This window comes from Elephas maximus, chromosome 1, assembly GCF_024166365.1.
Source record: "Elephas maximus indicus isolate mEleMax1 chromosome 1, mEleMax1 primary haplotype, whole genome shotgun sequence".
In the NCBI taxonomy this organism is placed as follows: Eukaryota; Metazoa; Chordata; class Mammalia; order Proboscidea; family Elephantidae; genus Elephas; species Elephas maximus.
Window position 1 is genome coordinate 163134602 of NC_064819.1, and position 20000 is coordinate 163154601.

Below are 20000 nucleotides of genomic sequence, written 5' to 3' on the forward strand. Positions count from 1 at the left end.
GAGGTGTTATGCATAATGCTATTGTTATAAATTTTTTACTAGTAATGATATAAACATTTGCCCATGTGTTAGGAAATATAATCATATCTGTCTTATGAATATTTTAATTTATCTTTCTCTTCTTATCAAAGCATTTGAAAAATATCCTATATTTATTGATCACTTATATTTCCCCTGTAGATTTTTTTATTGTGGTTTTTATTTTTATTGGGGTGTTTCTCTTTTTAATCTAGGTTTTTTAAAGTATTGTCTATTCTGTTGTTAATATGACTGTAATTTCATGAACCAAAACCACAGACTGTTTTAGAACAATAATGTATTTTAATTTTAATTTATGTTTTAATACATTGAACATGTCACTTACTTTTCCCCCCATAATGTTTGTAGATATCGCTACCTATTTACTTTTCTAAATGAACTTCAGAATTATTTTATCACGAGCCCAAAAAATTCTGTTAGAAATTTTATTAACACTTTATTAATGCCATAATTACTTGGGAAGAATTGGCATATTTTACGAAGACTAGTACTCTGCTATGGAAATACAGTTTCTCTTCCTATTGCATTAGTTTTTATTGATATTGTTTAGTAAAGTATTTTAATACTCTTCATACACATTGTGTGCATTTTTTAATAAGATACCACTATTATGTGAATAGTACCTTTTCTCATTATGTGCTTTAATTGGCTATTGCTGCTATACAGAAGAACTATCAACATTTGCCCATTTAATTTATATCCAGTCACTGTAATGAACTTTATTAATTCTCAGAGTTTTGTAGATTATTCCCTTGAGTTTTCTATTTACATAGTCACATTGTCTGCAAATAATAACAAAAGCTTGCCTTCTCTTATTTCAGTAATAAGTTTTATTGTCTTGATAAGAAATTCTATACCCATGTTAATTAGCAAGGGTAATAGACGATATCCTTGTTCTTGAATAAATATTGACTATTTTTTTATAATTTTTATTGTGCTTTAAGTGAAAGTTTACAAATCAAGTCAGCCTCTCATACAAAAACTTATATACACCTTGCTACATACTCCCAGTTACACTCCCCCTAATGAGACAGCCCTCTCTCTCCCTCCACTCTCTCTTTTTGTGTCAATTTCTCCAGCTTGTAACCCCCTCCACCCTCTCATCTCCTCTCTAGGCAGGAGATGCCAACCTACTCTCAAGTGTCCACCAGATCCAAGAAGCTCACGCCTCACCAGCATCCCTCTCCAACCCATTGTCCAGTCCAATCTACGTCTGAAGAGTTGGCTTCTGGAATGGTTCCCATCCTGGGCCAACAGAAGGTCTGGGGGCCATGACCACCAGGGTCCTTCCAGTCTCAGTCAGACCATTAAGTCTGGTCTTTTTATGAGAATTTGGGGTCTGTGCTCCCTCAGGGGTTCTGTTGTGTTCCCTGTCAGGGCAGTCATCAGTTGTATGGGCACCATCTAGTTCTTCTGGTCTCAGGATGATGTAGACTCTGGTTCATGTGGCCCTTTCTGTCTCTTGGGCTCGTAATTACCTTGTGTCCTTGGTGTTCTTCATTCTCCTTTGATCCAGCTGGATTGAGACCAATTGATGCATCTTAGATGGCCGCTTGCGAGCGTTTAAGACCCCAGATACCACTCTTCAAAGTGGGATGCAGAATGTTTTCTTAATAGATATTATTATGCCAGTTGACTTAGATGTCCCCTGAGATCATGGTCCCCAAACCCCTGCCCCTGCTACACTGACCTTTGAAGCATTCAGTTTATCCAGGAAACTTCTTTGTTTATGGTTTAGTCCAGTTGTGCTGACCTCCCCTGTATTGTGTGTTGTATTTTCCTTCACCTAAAGTAGTTCTTGGAAACCCTGGTGGTGTAGTAGTTAAGTGCTACGGCTGCTAACCAAAGGGTCAGCGGTTCGAATCTGCCAGGTGCTCCTTGGAAACCCTATGGGGCAGTTCTACTCTGTCCTAAAGGGTCGCTATGAGTCGGAATCGACTCGATGGCACTGGGTTTTTTTTTTGGAAAGGTAGTTCTTATCTACCAATTAATTAGAGAATACCCCTTAAAAATATGGAACACTTCACGAATTTGCATGTCATCCTTGTGCAGGGACCATGCTAATCTTCTCTGTATCATTCCAATTTTAGTATATGTGCTGCCAAAGCGAGCACAAATATTGACTATTTTTAAAGAAAATTATGGAAGTATATTAAGTATTTTTTTGTCCCTAAGATTTAAGATTTGTAAGGTTTAATTTTTAAAAATTAGGAATGAGTATGGAATGCCTTGAGAGGCATTTTTACCAAAAAACGATAAGCAAAAGGAATCTTAATGAGGCTTTTTATTGTATCTCTTGATATAATAATACAATATATTACATTATAAATTAAAATATTTACATATAGCTGTATAAAAAAAAAAAAAACCAATGCCATCGAGTCAATTCCTACTCATAGTGACCCTATAGGACAGAGAAAAACTGCCCCATAGATATCCATATTTATTCGTACACAGCAGGAGAAAGATGTGCAGTCTGCTTCCAAAAAGATTTACAGCCTTGGAAACCCTATGGGTAAGTTCTACTCTGTCCTATAGAGTTCCTATGAGTTGGAACTGACCAGATGGCAAAGATTTTCATTTTAGGCTTCGGTACACACACACATACACACGTGCACACACACACATCTTTGTCTAATGTTGCTAGAAAACCTGGCTTTCCTGGGCTAAATTCTCCCTGGTTGTACACTAAAGATAATTATAAAAGTATATGTCTTAGTCTTAAATCTGGAGTCCATGTCTTAGTGCTTAAATCTGAGGCTACCATACTGTTTTCTTACATGGCTCTCAGTTTTCTGTAATAAATCATTTTCAAATTCTTCTTGGGCCTGAGGATAATATTCATTTACCTTGGTTTTTTTTTTTTTTTTTCTTAGACCTTACGTTTTTGTTGTTGTTTCTTCCTTCCTAATTCTTAAATCAAGGATCCCTAGTGGTGCAGTGGTTAAGCAATCAGCTGCTAATCGAAAGGTCGGCAGTTGGAACCCACCAGCTGCTCCACGGGAGAAAGATGCAGCAGTCTGCTTCCGTAAAGATTACAGTCTTGGAAACCCTAAGGGGCAGTTCTACTCTGTCCTTTAGGATTGTGATGAGTTGGAATGACTCAATGGCAACTGGTATTCTTAAATCAGAGTCATCCAGACTCAGTGTTTGTGATAAGGTATAAATTTTCTCTGACTCTGGTCATGGTCTACCAGGTGTTAACTAAATTGCCTTTTCAGATGAAAGGGTACTTAACATGTATGGATCTCAGCAATAAAACAATAAATAAGTAAAGGCAGTTGATTCTGACTCATAACTGCTGCATGTGTTTCAGAGTACAGCTGTGCTCCATAGGGTTTTCAACGGCTATGATTTTTTGGAAGTAGGTCACCGGAGCTTTTACCGAGGTACCTCTGGATAGATTCAAACTATCAACCTTTTATTAGAAGCTGAATGCTTAACGATTTGTGCCACCCAGTGTTTAATAAAAGTTCATCTGATTCAGTTCTTCTAGACTGAAATGGAACCATATTCCAACCCCATTGCTTGGATCTCTGACATGCCACAGGTGAAGAACAAAGAGAATTCTGTACTGTACTTCTTTAGGAGCTCCCGCTCCAGCCCATTTACAGTTCCACACCTGCAGGATGATGCTTTATAGGATATAACTCCCTATGGCCAATCCTCCAGTTGACTACTTAGAATTGTGTTCTCCATATGGATAGATGTACAAAGATGGATATTTAGGGATTAGGGAAAGTGGGAGAGTGAGTAATAAGAGTGCCTTGATACCTTAAGAAGCAGCGTTTTGACACAATAAGGATGACTTGCCAGTTTTCTGTTAGATGCTAACATGTATTCTCTCTACCTTAGTGCATACAGTGAGGCAGAAATGGGTGTTTCCTACTGCCTTTCAGGAAACAGGACTACTCTATTTCACGGAATAGAGTTGGAGTCGTTGTTAGTAGCTATAGGGTCAATTCTCACTTATGGTGACACCATATGTTACAGAATAGAACTGCTCCATAGGGTTTTCTTGCCTATCATCTTAATAGAAAGGAGCCCTGGTGGCTACAAACTGAAAGATCACCAGCTCAAACCCACCAGCCGTTCTGTGGGAGAAAAGACCTGGGGATCCGTAACTGTAAAGATTGTTGTTGTTGTTAGGTGCCGTAAAGTCGGTTCTGACTTATATCAGCCCTAGGTACAACAGAACAAAACACTGCTTGGTCCTGCCCCATCCTCACAGTCATTGTTATGTTTGAGCCCATTGTTGCAGCCACTGTGTTGATTCATCTCATCGAGAGTCTTCTTCTATCTCGCTGACCCTCTACTTTACCAAGGATCATGTCCTCCTCCAGGGACTGATCCCTCCTGATAGCATGTCCAAAGTATGTGAGACGTAGTCTTGCCATTCTTGCTTCTAAGGAACGTTCTGGCTGTACTTTTTCCAAGACAGATTTGTTCCTTCTTTTGGCAGTCCACGGTATATTCAATATTCTTCGGCAACACCATAATTCAAAGGCATCAATTCCTCTTTGTTCTTCCTTATTCATTGTCCAGCTTTTGCATGAGTACGAGGTGATTAAAAATACCATGGCTTGGGTCTGCAAAGATTACAGCCTAGAAAACTCTATAGGGCAGTTGTTCCACTGTGTCATGTGATTCGGAATGGACTCGAGGGCACACAACACCACCACAGACCTATCTTCTGCAGTAGGGCTGGAAGGGTTTGAACCTCCAACCTTTAGTTTAGCAGTTGAGTACAAACCGTTTGCACCACCTAGGGATCCTTAAGCTGGAGTAGGCCATTAATTATTTTTCTCATACTCTTCCATTACTGTACTATTCAGTGGAAACCCCTCTCCTAACCACCCCTTACTCAAGCACTATATTCTCTGCTAGTGTTAATTTTCTGTGTTTCTGTGAGTTGGCATATTTTTTTCAGTTTTCATAGATATTTTATTAGGGAGTTTGGAGACATTGAAAGAAGTGTTATTTTGTCAGATGCCTGTTTAGAGTGAAAATCTGGGTCAAAAATTCAGGGTCTTCAAGTAAGAACAAAACTCACACAAAAAAAAATCCCCAGTAATTTAGTCCATTCAGATCTAGAACATTTCAAGCCTCATTTATAATGGAAGAAATGAAAGTAAAAAATAAAATCCTTTAGTCAGATACTTGGGAAATTCTATCTTAATTCGTATAATGATCACAGGGTGAATTACTTCAGAAAAAATACCAAGAAGATACTTCTATCATATAGATTTTGCAAAGTAATTATTTAAGACAATAAGAAAAAATGAAGATATAATGTATCATCAACTATTATTCAAAATTTTATTGTCTTCCATTTAGTTATGGCATAATTTTTACTCTGAAAAATAAAAAAGAAATGCTTACAAAGTTGTTGGCATATCAACTTTGTGAAATCATCCCTGAGGGATTTTCTAAAATGTGAATCTCCCATTAGACACTCCGTAACTATTTTACAGCGTATAACTTACGAGATTAGCATAATAAGTGAAGAAAATACGTAAACAGCCAGTTGGCAAATTAAAAAAAATAATATGATGCTATACCTTCTAAAACTACTGTTTTATTTAACAGAGTGCCATTTATTTGCTATAAAGAAAGCATATGGAGTGAAATGTAATTTGGTTCCTTTTAATGTTTATATCTGTTGTGAATTTCTATTTTCTGTGGTGTAATTTCCTTAAAAATTAACAGAAAATGTACTGCTTTTACATATTCAGAACCATTTGGTCTTAATGTGAAAAACTCAACATGGAACCTGACCTGTACAACTGCTGATACTTCACAAGTCTTGCCATGGCTTAGGAATAAGTAATAGAAAGTATTATCCAGATAAAACCCTTCTTACCCAGTCTCTCCATATTCAAAATTTATAAATTGATCATACGATATCAAAAAGTTATAAAAGCCTTCTTGGTAAAATGTGGCATAGAAGAGCCCTAACACCCTAAAATCTCATTCCCATTTTAAAGATAGGGAAATTTAGGCTTAAACCGAAATTTAGGCTTAAAGAAATTAAATAATTTCCCAAGGTCATAGTGCTAATAGGAGGCAGAACCAGGAATGTACAGGATAAATAAGTGAACCAAAAACCCATTGCCATCGAGTCAATTCCGACTAATAGCAACCCTATAGAACAGAGTAGAACTTCCCCTTACGGTTTCCCAGTAGCAGTTGGTAGATTTGAACTGCCAACCTTTTGGTTAGCAACCAAGCTCTCAACCACTCCACCACCAGGGCTCCAAGTAAGTGAAGACATATTAATTTTAAGTATATTATTTTTTTGATTAGTAAAATTTGTCTTTAGAGCAATTTTAGAATTGCAGAAAAATTAAGCAGAAAAGTACAGAGAATTCCCACATACCCTTTCTCCTTCCTGCACATAATTTGTCCTAATAAGATATTGCATTAGTGAGGTACATTTTTTACAATGGATAAGCCAATATTGATACATTATTATTCACTCAAGTCCATACTTGACATTAGCATTCACTCTTTGTGTTGCACAGTTTATGGGTTTTGATGATTGCATAAAATCATGTATCAAAATTGTTTGATGGCCATAAAAATCCTCTGTGCTCCACCTTCATCCCTACTTTCCTCCACCCCGATAACCATTGAAATCTCTATAGTTGTTGTTTTCCCTCCCAGATTGTCATGTAGTTAGAATCGTAAAATATGTATCCTTCCTAGAGTGTTTTTTGTCTTTTTTCTCTCTTAGCAATATGCATTTAAGTATCCTTCAGGTGTTTTCACAGTTTAATAGCTCTTTTTTTTTTTTTTTAAATCACTGAGTAATATTCTATTTTATGAAGCTACCAGTTTGTTTATCAATGGATCTATTGAGTGACATTTTGGTAGCTTTCCAAGATTTTGCTGTTATGAATAAAGTTGCTATGAACATTTGAGTGCAGGTTTTTGTGCGGACTAAGTTTTCATCTCATTTTGGTAAATACCAAGGATCCTTTAGTAAGACTGTTTAGCTTTCTAGGAAACTGCCAGGCTGTCTCCAAAGTGCCTATACCATTATGTGTTCCCAACAGCAATGGTAGCTAGTATTCATGGTCATAAACACTTAGTCAAGAAGTACACATTGTGGTATATACACTGTATATCTCTATATTACATAGTGGAGACTATGTTCATGTAGGTGACTGACTTAGAATGCCTGCACTTCTAAATTTGACTGGTTTCTATTATATTTTCCATAATTTTTTTTTTATTCATGCTGCATCAAACTGGAATATTATTAAAGTCTAAACACACTTATTCTTAAATTTGGTATTTGGGAATTGAAGATTAGTTTTATATCTGCATATTAAATATGGAACCAAACATGGAAAATTACTTCTTCTCTAAGACAGACATTCACTCTACTACAGAAATCACTATTGTCACTGGAAGTCACATGGAATTTGTGTTTCCTTTCCAAACACTGAGCCTGTAAAACTCAACTTATAAATTTCAGAAGAATAACTACAAGCTCAACTTTATAACCAAAGACAGGAAAGTATTACTTAATTTCTTTGGAAGTAACTCTCCCAGCACATATTTTTAAAATCAATGCAATGACTATTCTTAGAGCAATAGCTCACACTCGGTTGGTCCTGAAGCATTTACAATTTGAGTCTATTGAATGCAAAATTGAAAACCCCTTCATATAATGAAACAAATCTCTGTGGGACTGCTCATCACCTCTCTCAGTGCTCATCTTGACTCAGCTGAGCTTGTGTATAAACTCACGGTAAGATGAGAAATGAGCCCAGTGCTCTTACTAAAGTAGAATCATTAATCCTTCAAAAGTTGACAGCATTTCTCAAGAAACAGCAACATAGTACTGTACCTATAATTATGAAGAGATAGTATGTTTTAGAGGATCTGGTTGCTTATGACACATCCAACTCAAGTAAAAAATAAGGAAAAAGCACCTAATTGAAGATATATGGTCTGACAATGTGTTGCCTGGAATTCAGAAGAAATTGCATGGATTGATTATAATGGCAAGTTTCATTAAAAGCATAGGTCTCTGGAGAACATCTGGTCTTCTTTCCAAAAGGCAGACATCATCTAGCTCACTCAATAATCCTTTACTGTGTCCCCACTCTGTAAACGAAGAAATTCCAAACAGATCTGGTTTAACGGTATCTTCTCAATACCCCACAGCCAATAAAAATTTTGAAACTACTTGTACAATGGAGGGTATTGTATTATTTCCATTTTTTGGTACTTATTGGTGGGCATTTTCATGTATTTTTAAATGGAATAGTAATTGGAGTGTGTTTCTACTCATTTCAAGTGTACATTTGCTGTAAGGTAGACTTCATGGTTTTCATTAAAAATTTTAAGTGCATGTCCTACAAATTATCTGTGCCAATTCCATTCCTTCCAAATACCTGGAGGATCCATGGGCTTGATCATTTTTTGGAACCTCTAAGTAATTATATGCAACTTGAAGAGGATTATTCCATAGGTCCTAAATGACATTATCTTCTTAGAGAAGCACTATAGTATGTATTTAAGAATGTGTGGGCATTTTGAGAAAGGGTCCTAGTGGTGCAGTGGTTAAGTGTTTAGCTGGTAACTGAAACAGAGAAAGAAATAGCAATCTAATTCTGTAAAGATCACAAACTTGGAAACCCTGTGAGGCAGTTCTACTTTGTCCTATAATGTTGCTGTGAGTTGGAACGGAATCAACTTGATGGCAAGGATTTGAATGAGTTTTTGGGTGAATACTGGAGCCAGTCTTTTTAAATTCAATCCTGAATCTACCACTTGCTAACTGTGTGACTTGGGGCAAGTTACTTACCTCTCTGTGCCTCAGTGTCTTTGTCTATAAAGTGGTGGTCATAATAGTGCCTAACTCAAGTCGTTTTGAGGATCAACTGAGTAAATACACATAAAGCATTTAGAAAAATGACTGGCACATAAAGTGCTCAATAAATATGAGTTTTTAGTATTATCAGCCCTACCTTCCCAAGATAAATCAGTAACTTTGAATAAAAGGAAGGTAGATTTTAAGGTCAGAGCCAATTGAGAGGTGCTCGACCAGTTCTCCCAGTCTCAGTTTGACCTAGTTTAGAGATTCTGTAGGTACTCAAGAGAAATCTCCCAGGCTGCCTTAGTTTCTAAGGGTTGCCATAACAAAATACCACAAGGTAGGTGGCTTTAAAGAACAGAAATTTATTTTCTCACTGTTCTGGAGGCTAGATGTCTGAATTCAGGGTATCAGCGAGGCTTTGTTCTTAGTGTCTCTGTCTCTCTCTGTCTCTGCCTGCCTCTCTCTCTCTGGCCTCTAGGGAGAAATCCTTACGTATCTCTTTTGGTTTCTATAGCCCTGGTATTTCTTGGCAGTTTTGGGGCTTGTAGAGGGATCCTCATATATTGTCTTCTCCCCGTGTGTGACTCTATTTCTGTGTCTGTCTTTCTCTTTATATAATGCCACTCAGAAAAGTTTAGGATTAAGACCTGCCCTATTCCAGTATGACCTCCTTAACTGAATTAACTGATAACATCTGCAAAAGAAGGTCACTTTCACAGGTATAGGGGTTAGGACCTAAACATATATATTGTGGTAGACATAATTCAATCCATAATACAGGTATCTTTGTGATAGCTTTCCTTTTCAATTCACCATTTTCCTTTTCTCAAAAACATCCTCAGATGGTACTCCATCGTTCTGCCCATTTGCCTACCGAATGTGCCTCATACTAATCATTTAACTCCAAGTTGCTCTAGGCATTAGAACCCTTGAGAGTTAACTCCTTTATGGATTCCTTCCTGAGTGTTGCATGGAACAAACTATACAGTAAAGAAATTCGTTGTTCATTGAATTTTAAAGCCAGCAAAAAATTTACTTAATCTCAAACTATTTAGTTAAGACGTTATCGGTCATATTCAATGTGCTTGATCTCAAACTCTTCAGAAATAAAACTGAGAAAAACTGCAAACCAGTCTGGTTAATTTAGAATATTCAAAAGGCATGGTTTTATAAGAAAATGCAGTATGTTACCAATTAAAATACAGCTCAAATACTGTAGGTAATTCTAATAGATAGAAAAACTCGTTAATAAAATTTTTGCTGCCAAGATTAACTTCATCTCACTATTCAAATTCTGTGACATGGAATTATAATTTAAGGTTCCAGAGAGTTAAAAAAAAAAAAAAAAAAAGAGATCTTCAGAGTTGCTGAACATTACAGTATCAAATACGTGGAAGGAAACTTGAGAAGTTATTTCAGGCCAAACTTAAAATGTCCCAGACATATGAAAATATACATGAACCTTAACTGTTTAAGAAGCTCTATATCTCCACAGCTGGAGTAAGAGAATTGTAGCTCCATTAAACAATGGTTCTTGATGTTTTATAGGCTCTCCTAACTGCCCACAAAACTAGCAAGCTAAAATTTATCTTTTTGGAGTTTTTCCCCATAGGCCATTCAATATTTCATCGCTTTCATACAGATTAGCTCTCAGGGTGTATGACATTGGATGTAGGATTGATTCAATTCTATGGAATTTCTGCAAAATGCATTCTGTTTTTCCTGTAGTCCACTTGGGAACAGAGGCACAGAAGTTTCTTGGACAGGAGAATAGAAAAAGATTGAGTATCCCGAAGAGCAATATATTAGCCATGAAGAAAGAGTTGTCCAAGATGAAATATTTTTATTTCATAAAGGATACTAAATATAGTTGATGTTTGAAGATTTGCTACTAGGTTGTAACAGGTTCTTTTTATTCCCCCTCCAGTTTAATTAGTTTAGAGTGATAAGAAGGAATCCCAAAAAGACGGCCGTGAAGATTTGTTATTTTAATTAGCCAAGTGTATAAACAGGAAAACCATCATCTAACATGAAAAAAACTGAAGGCAACTTATAAAGTATCAAGAAGAGATAAGACCATCTCACCAACAACACTAGGCTAAATTAAGAGTTTTATGGGCTAATGCAGACTCATAAAACAGCTGAAATGTTCTCTGCCTTTGTACATGAGAAAAATACTTTGCAGTTCTCAGATAGTGGTATCCCTGCAAAGCAAAGTACCACATCGACCCTATGCTCAAGCTATAAACACTTGAATAACTTCCAATGGTAAGGAGAAACACCATGGCAACTGCCCAACATGTGTGCATTGTATATGCCAATTTATGAGTGGTATATAACACAAACACCATTTTAAAAGGAGTGGAATAGAAGCAGAATGTATTTTGATATTAACTAGCCAAAGCATTTAGGAAGAACTTGGTGTTCCTAATGGCAGAGAATGTCAAATAGTGCACATAATTTAGACGGAGATTTTATGTGCATATTGTAGATTGATTATCATAGAGTTTTGTTTTTTTTTTACTATTTGGGCCAGATTCCCTTTGGCTCAGATGTTTTAAGTGCTTTGTGTGCATGGTTTCTGTATTAACACTGCGCTATGTCTGTTTTGTGATCTGTTAATAGTATTATCAGTTGGAACTCGGGCAAACTTTTATATCAAATGGAGGCGAGAAATGAAAATCGTCACCATCTTTTAACTGTTAACCCAGGCCTGAGGTAGCCTGCATCTGCATCTGCTCTACATTTCTAGAGATAGCTGTTTTTCTACCTTCGCTTCCTAATTACACCTTCTGGGAGACGAGAATTTGTACCATTTTGCCCTTCATTTGCATCATCACAGTAACTCTAGCCTTCATGTCCCTTTGCCTGATAAGTTGCAGGGTTTTTTGGTTTCTGCACACTGATTATTCAGCCAGGCTCACCTCTCCTTGGAAGGCTCCAAGGACATTGCTATTCTTCCTTCCGGCTTACAACACACACTTGAAAAGACCCGTCTTGCCTTCCCTCCTGCTCTAACAGTGGTGCATGACATCCTATCAGCCCAGTTTCACCTTTCTGAAGGCTGAAGTGTGCCTACATCTGGGCTAAATGCACAGATGTCTTGTTGAAGTCCGAATACATCTTTACATTCACTTGAGAATTAACCCTTAAGAAGCAAGCCTTGCAGCTTACGGGCAAGTCTGGCTTTCTGAGTGGATTCATTATTTTCAATTCAAAGTCAAAAGAAGTAGTAAGAATTTCAGTGTCTGTCCTAGAGCTATATGATTGTGATTTCTCAGTATAAGTATGACTAGGGTATTTAATCAACTACATGTTTGAAGTTTCCCATAGATCATAAAATGATGCTTAGCCTAGACTGTATTTCTTTTTAGCTTACAAGTTCTTGGGTAAAGGTTAGATGAGACTGCTGTAAAACTACCACAGAACTAACTGTAATTCTGCAGAAACCAGGTTAATGCAGTGCAAAATGGAGTCTTTGGGGACTGTGAACTAATTATCTGAAAATTTACATAATGCAAATAGTTGAATTGGATGATTTAACCGAAAATTTAGTTCACTATGGCTGTATATACCAATCTGAGTGACTAATTTAACTCAAAGCAAAATGTCCACTAAAGCCACATAAAATCCAATTCCCTATGGGTGTTTTAATTTGATCAGAGAAGTTTTCATACAGTTTGTTTCTTTTAAGTTGGAGAGTAATTTTTCCAAGCCAACTCTACTTAATCAAAATGATTTTCTTACTCTGTATTATTGATTATAAATGAGGACACTGATGGGATTTGATCTACGCTCAAACAGTCATGAAATGTTTACCTTGAAGTTGTCCCGCAGTTGATCAGAATTGATTGGGAGAGAATAGAAAAAACTCATTCTGTCTAAGAATTAAACAGATATCCATGCAAATATCCAACGAGATTATAATGCAATGATTTCATCGTATGTCCGTTTATACTTCTTTCTAGTATATACTAACCTAGCATCCTTGTGAGGTAAACATATGTATTAAGTACACTACAATCAAATGCATTGTGATGATCTGTAATTATGACAAACACAAAAATTACCATTCATGGGCATATTTCTTAGAGGTGTTACTGAGATTAAGCAAACAGAAAATAACAGCTAGGAAAAAAGTGATTGCCTGAAGCTAACAAACTGAGAACAGTTTAGGTGTTTGAAGAGAATATTGAAACCCAAATAAACCCTTTCTTCTTTGTGCTATGTATCATCTTTCCTTAAGCTGTTTTTGTTTTGGGGGGATTTTTTTTTTAATTTTTATTGTGCTTTATGTGAAAGTTTACAAATCAAGTCAGTCTCTCATACAAAAATTTATATACACCTTGCTATATACTCCTAGGCGCTCTCCCCCTAATGAGACAGCACACTCCTTCCCTCCACTCTCTATTTTTGTGTCCATTTAGCCAGCTTCTGACCCCCTCTGCCCTCTGATCTCTCCTCCAGACAGGAGCTGCCCACATAGTCTCATGTGTCTACTTGATCCAAGAAGCTCACTCCTCACCGGTATCATTTTCTATCCCATAGTCCAGTCCAATCCCTGTCTGAAGAGTTGGCTTTGGTAATGGTTCCTGTCTTGGGCTAACAGAAGGTCTGGGGATGATAACCTCCGGTGTCCTTCTAGTCTCCGTCAGACCATTAAGTATGGTATTTTTACAAAAATTTGAGGTCTGCATCCCACAGCTCTCCTGCTCCCTCAGGGCTTCTCTTTTGTGTACCCTGTCAGGGCAGTCAGCGGTTGTAGCCAGGCACCATTTAGTTCTTTTGGTCGCAGGCTGATGTAGTCTCTGGTTTATGTGGACCTTTCTGTCTCTCGGGCTCATAGTTACTTTGAGTCTTTGGTGTACTTCATTCTCCTTTGTTCCAGGTGGGTTGAGACCAATTGATGCATCTTAGATGGCCGCTTGCTAGCTTTTAAGACCCCAGACGCCACTCTCCAAAGTGGGAATCAGAAAGCTTTCTTAATAGATTTTATTATGCCAATTGACTTAGGATGTCCCCTGGAACCATGGTCCCATCCTTAAGCTATTTTATTGTAGGTCCTTTTCTGAACATTTGGGCTTAACATACACTCTTCCTTTCATCAGTTCTTTGAGTTCTTTGCCATATCTCGATTTCCTATAGGATGAGTCATCATTTTAATTGTGTATTTTTAGAATCTCACATAGATTATAAGCTCCTTAAACACAGGAACAGAGAACTAGGTAGATATAGAGAAAGACATTCTATTTACCTCCCGATGGTAAATTTTTATGTGTACTTTCTGCACTCTACCCCACAGAAATCAACCGTACATGGAGCCTGGTTTGAGTTTGTCCCAGAGTTTTAGGGAAAGCTCTGGAAAATCATCAGGTTTGGGCGAAGCGTGGCTAATTCCAGGTTCATGGAAACCTTTAGGAAACTACCAAAGGCTAAAATCCAGACATGAGAAGATGTGTTGAACCGAAGACTCTGTATGCTCTTTGGGAAGTCAAAAATGTTAGTAAAGATGTAACTACATATTTGAAGTTGGCACACATCCCAGGATGAGAGAAATTTTATACCTTTATTTTTCTACCAACTGAAACACTGTATTTGAGAAGCATTGGTTACTGAATGTTAATAGGGGGATGGTTAAATAAATCTTGCTATGTAATTATAATAGAATGCTACATAGAATTTAAAAAATTGAGATTATTGTATGTACACTGAGATGGAATCATATCCATGATATATTTATTATTAAGCAAAAAACATACAGTTGCATATATTATATGATCCCATTTTTGTTAAAGACATACACATACAATTGTTATGATATGGGAAGTAAAGAAACATATGATGGCACTAAGAATCAAGATGGGTGGGTGGGGGCGGTTAGTCAGGTACGGCTTCCCAGAGCAAGGCACACCTAAAGAAAGGGTAGGAGTTAAATTGATGAAGGTAAGGCAAGGAAGGAAGAGTATTCCAGGAAGAGAGAAAATGTAAAAAAGTACTTGAGTATCTGAGAAATCAAAGGAAGTTCAGAATGTGAGTTATAGAGTACAAGTGGACAGTGTAAGAGATAAGCCTAAACAGAAGCCAGATGGTGGAGCAACAAATAACTGGTAGCTGCCGAGTCGATTCTGACTCATAGTGACAGAGTAGAACTGCCCTGTAGGTTTCCAAGGCAGTAATCTTTACGGAAGCAGACTGCCACATCTTTCTCCCTTAGAGTAGCTGGTGGGTTCAAACTGCTGACCATTTGGTTAGCAGTTGAGTGCTTAACCACTGCAATACCAGGCTCCTGTAACAACATATAAGTCTTACTAATGAATTTGGTTTTATCCTTAGGACCTCAGAAGGATGTTTTAATAAGGGAGTGACATAATCAGATATAAGTCACAAATATCACTGTTCCTACCATGTAGAGAATACATTGGAGAAAAGTAAGAGTGGAAAAATGGAGAACTCTTTGAAGAAGTTGTAGTAATCTAGGGAAGAGGCAAATGATGAATAAGGAAGACCAAAGAAGAATTGATCCCTTTGAATTACGGTGTCAGCGAATAATATTTAATAGTCCACAGAGAACAAACAAATCTGTCTTGGAAGTACAGGCAGAATGCTCCTTAGAAGCAAGGACATGTACTCTGGACATGTTATCAGGAGGGACCAATCCCTGGAGAAGGACATCATGCTTAGTAAAGCAGAGGGTCAGGGAAAAAGAGGAAGACCTTCAACCAGATGGATTGATACAGCAGCTGCAACAATGTTCTCAAACATAATGGTAACTATGAGGTTGGTGCAGGATCGAGCAGTGTTTTGTTCTGTTGTACATAAGGTCGCCATGAGTCAACACTGATCTGATGGCACCTAACAACAACAACAACTGGGAAGAGATAGCTCTGGCTTAAAGTATTAGCAGTGGTGTTAAAGAGAATTTCTTGAATTAATGAACTGTTTAAGGAGATAGAACCACAAGCCATTCACTGAAATAAGGAACTTAGAAGGAAATGTGTTTAGGAGATCTAAGGAATGCATTGGGTACACTGAGCTTGAGGTACTTATATGCTATCCACATGGAGACGGGCAATGGACAAATGGAAAGGTGAGTGTGAGATTCAGGAAAGAGATCTGAACTGGGCATACTCATTTGAGATCATCAGCATGTGAACTGGGATATGAACCTGAGCCCACACAGGAAGACTGAGAAGAACCTAAGGTAGATTACTGATGAATATGAACCTTTGAGGGTCTGTAAGAAGAAAACTACTGAAGGAGAATGGAAGGTGGAAGGAAAACCAGGAGGTTTTAAGCGATAGAGCCAAAATAAATGAACACTTTAATAATCTTTGGTAATTACCCCTGGCCAATCATGGAACAGCATGCCTTATGAGGCAGTTCTCTAATTATGGAAAGCCTCAAGTGAGACCCTATACCCAGGGGTGGATTATCCAATAAGCAAGGTGTGATGGTTAAGGTTGCATGTCAACTTGGCGGGGCCATGATTCTCAGTAGTTTGATAGTCGTTATAATGTTGTAATCACTTCCATGATAAGATTTGATATTGTGATCACCTCCATGATGAGATCTGCTGTGAGTAGCCAATCAGTTGAAAGGGAGTTTCCTTGGGTGTGTGGACTGCATTGAATACAACTGGATATTCTGGCAAGGCTTGTGAGCTTTTGCTCGTTCTGGATCCTGTAGCTTGCTCCTGTTCACCTAACCCCTGGTTCTTGGGACTTACCTGCAGTTTTGCCTGCCAGTCTTGAAATTCATCAGCCTTTGCAGCCTGTGGGCAAGAGCCCTACTCCCTGATCTGCTGATCTTAGGTTAGCCAGCCCCTGTGGCTACATGAATCGGAAGCCTCTATTCTGACCCACAGGCTTGGGACATTCCAGCCTCTACAACTGCATGAGCCTTTCCTTGATATAAATCTCTCCCTGTATACACATATTTATATACTTTACTGGTTTTGCTTCTCTAGAAAACCCAGCCTAAGACACAAGGTAAGCACAGGCTTACTTGTGCTTACTTACTAATCTGTAGTGAACAATTTCACATTTTTTTTTTTTAACCACATCAAAGATTCTAGTATGGCTAGTATCTGTTTCTCTCCCAACGCCACAGCACCTTCCTACAAAATCAAAGCCTCTTTTCAAATTGACAATCCCTGACAAGGGCAGATTACTCAGTAAGCAAAGTAAGCAGGGGTTTACTTGTGTTTACTAATCTTTAGTGAACAATTCCACGTGGGTTTCACCATACCACATCAGAGTGAAACCCATGTGAAATTATTCACTACAGATTAGTAATTAAGCACAAGTAAACCATGCTTACCTTGTTTATTGGATAATCTACCCCTGCCTATACCTGATCTTCTGTAATATCATAGAACTCACTGCTGTTGAGTCAATTCTGCCTCTTAGTGACCCTGTAGGACAGAGTAGAATTGTCCCATAGGGTGTTCAAGGCTGCAATCTTTGTAGAAGTGGACTGCCACATCTTTCTCCCTCATAGGGGCTGGTGGGTTTGAATCATCAGACTTTCAGTTAGTAGCTGAGTACTTAACCACTGTACCACCAGAAGTATTTCCTGTATTGAGCAGCAGTTTAGGCTTAATGACCTCAAAGGGACTTTTTTTTTTTGCTTGTATGTTTTTTATTGAAACACTATAAAACTAAATCACTAAGTTTATGGGAGTGAAAGTTCCCTATTGCCTTTTTCTAATCAACTCACTTGAAAAATTTACAAAGGTCAGGTATCAGGTAAATGCTGCATCTCACTATGGTCTCTTTATGTGAACTCAGGTTATTCACACAATGATTAGGCAGGTGAATATAAAAACCCATTCACGCAAACTGTTCCCATTTCTGGCATAAATGGAAGCCTATTTTTGCTTGTGTGGTCTAATCCACTGCATGTCACTCTCACCTTCCATGATTCTCTGACCCGTTCTTTTCTTCATTAATTTGGATCCGAATATTTGCCTCCATCACCTAATGATTGTTGGATATTCTTTCCTGACTCAACTCTGGTACTTCTTCTTGAATACAGTCTCTTTTGTTTACTTATCTATTAGTTTGGATGACACTAACTGCTATAAAATGTGAACTTCTGTTAAGGGTGATGAAAACACTCTTTGGTGTTTTGGAAAGGGCTGGTAGTGATGGTTGTACCACATGATGAAATATAATTAATGTCACTGAATTTGGTACATGTAAAAAATGTTGAAATGGAAAATATTGTTATATCTATATGTACCACAATGAAAACAAAGAAGCAAACTTCCAAACTTTTAGAGACTTAACCCAAAATAAATTTATCACTAATTTACATAATAGTCTATGTGTTTCTGTCTTGGAGGAAGTACGACCAGAATGCTCCTTAGAAGCTAGGATGGCAAGACTACGTCTCACATACTTTGGACATGTTCTCAGTCCCTGGAGAAGGACATCATGCTTGGTAAAGTAGAGGGTCATTGAAAAAGAGAAAGACCCTCAAGGAGGTAGATTGACACAGTGGCTACAACAATGAACTCAAGCATAACAATGATTATGAGGATGGCACAGGACAGGGCAGTGTTTCATTCTGTTGTGCAGAGGGTTGCTCTGAGTCGGAATGGACTCAATGACACCTAACAACAACAACAACATGTGTTTCTGGGTATCAAGTGGCTTACCTTACATAGTGATATACTGGCTTAACCTCTTTCCATCCTGTGGTTCTGTCATCCACTAGGGACTTAGAGTTCTCTGCAGCCCACTATCAGGAAGCAAAAAAGAACAACTCCACCTTATAGAAGGAGGAACATGAAATTTGCTGCACAGTTAAGTGGATTTTCCATTTAAGTCCCCACCAGCTAATATATACACATTTATAAACTAATGCCCATCACCGGTGGAGGTCTCCTGGGGCATTAATTCTCTATGACTTCCAGCCTACCATGTGGGTGAGCACAGAGGGCTTCGTCCTCAGGCCAAGAAATGTAGATGCTGGCAGCCGAAAAACAAGGCCAGCATGCATGAAAATGGTATGTTTTGATGGGATACAGCTTTCCTTCCGTTGTTATTTCAGGGCATAATTCTCCTTCCATTGTTTGGCATAAATATCCTGCAATGTTTGGAGTCCTCTACACCCAAGCAGTGGAAAAGGAAAGAGAGTATGGAGAAGGAACATTCAGTTGGTTCAAACGGATCCACATCTTTTTGCTCATATCCCATTGCCAAACACTAGTCACATGGTACCACTTATGAACAATCCAAAACATAACTAAACCTGTTGTGTCCAGTCGACTCCAACTCAGACTCATGTTGACCCCGTGAGTTACAGAGTAGAACTTCTCCATAAGGTTTTCTTCCCACAGTGCTACTGGGTGGATTCTTACTGCCAACCTTTAGGCTAGTAATTCAGCACAGACCATTTGTACCACTCAGGAACTTTTACAAACAATAGGGGCTGGGAAATATAGCCTGTGCCTGGGCAATTGCTTTCCAGCAACAACTCAGTGCTATGGAACTCCAAGCTTTGAGGACAGCAAACTTGAACTCAGTGCATAGTGATGTTTGATGTAATTAGGACTCTTTCATAGAAGAAATTGAAATAGCTAAGCAAATATATTTTTTAAAGTTGTGTGAATGAACACTGCTCTGCATACTTATTCTAAACCTTGAAGCAGAATATTACACACAGAACTGAATTTCCTTATGTGGAAACTGTAAAATTGCTATTTACAAGTCATGTTCATTTTTATACCAGAAACCTGCCAGTGGTGCACCCAAAATTCATTTGTAGCTACTATTTATAGCAGTTTCAGCACTGAAGTTTTTTATGTAAAAATAGCAAAGTAGAGCTATTGGTATAATAGCAGCTAACATATTTATTCATTCAAATGTGAATGTTTATTTGCTCCTTGTAGAAAAATATATTAGGGCATATATTTGACATTGGTAGAAGAGAACTGTCAGGAGGCCTGGGAGAAAGGTTGAGGTCAAATATCTAGATGAAAACTGAAGGAACATATTAACCAATATTTAGACTCTTTCTGAATATTTGAATATTAGGCATTATATGAAAAAAAGTAAAGAGCTTTACATGCTCGGGGCCAGAATTTCCTTCTAACTATAATTTTCAATAGAACTGATCAATG

At 37.8% G+C, this 20000-nt stretch overlaps 1 non-coding gene across 1 annotated transcript; it reads right to left on the minus strand.

The window, feature by feature from the left end:
* Positions 1 to 2046: 2046 nt before the first annotated feature.
* LOC126058071 (U6 spliceosomal RNA) lies at positions 2047 to 2153 on the minus strand. The gene has a single exon (XR_007513083.1). It is a non-coding gene; the product is annotated as a U6 spliceosomal RNA (small nuclear RNA).
* Positions 2154 to 20000: the final 17847 nt, after the last annotated feature.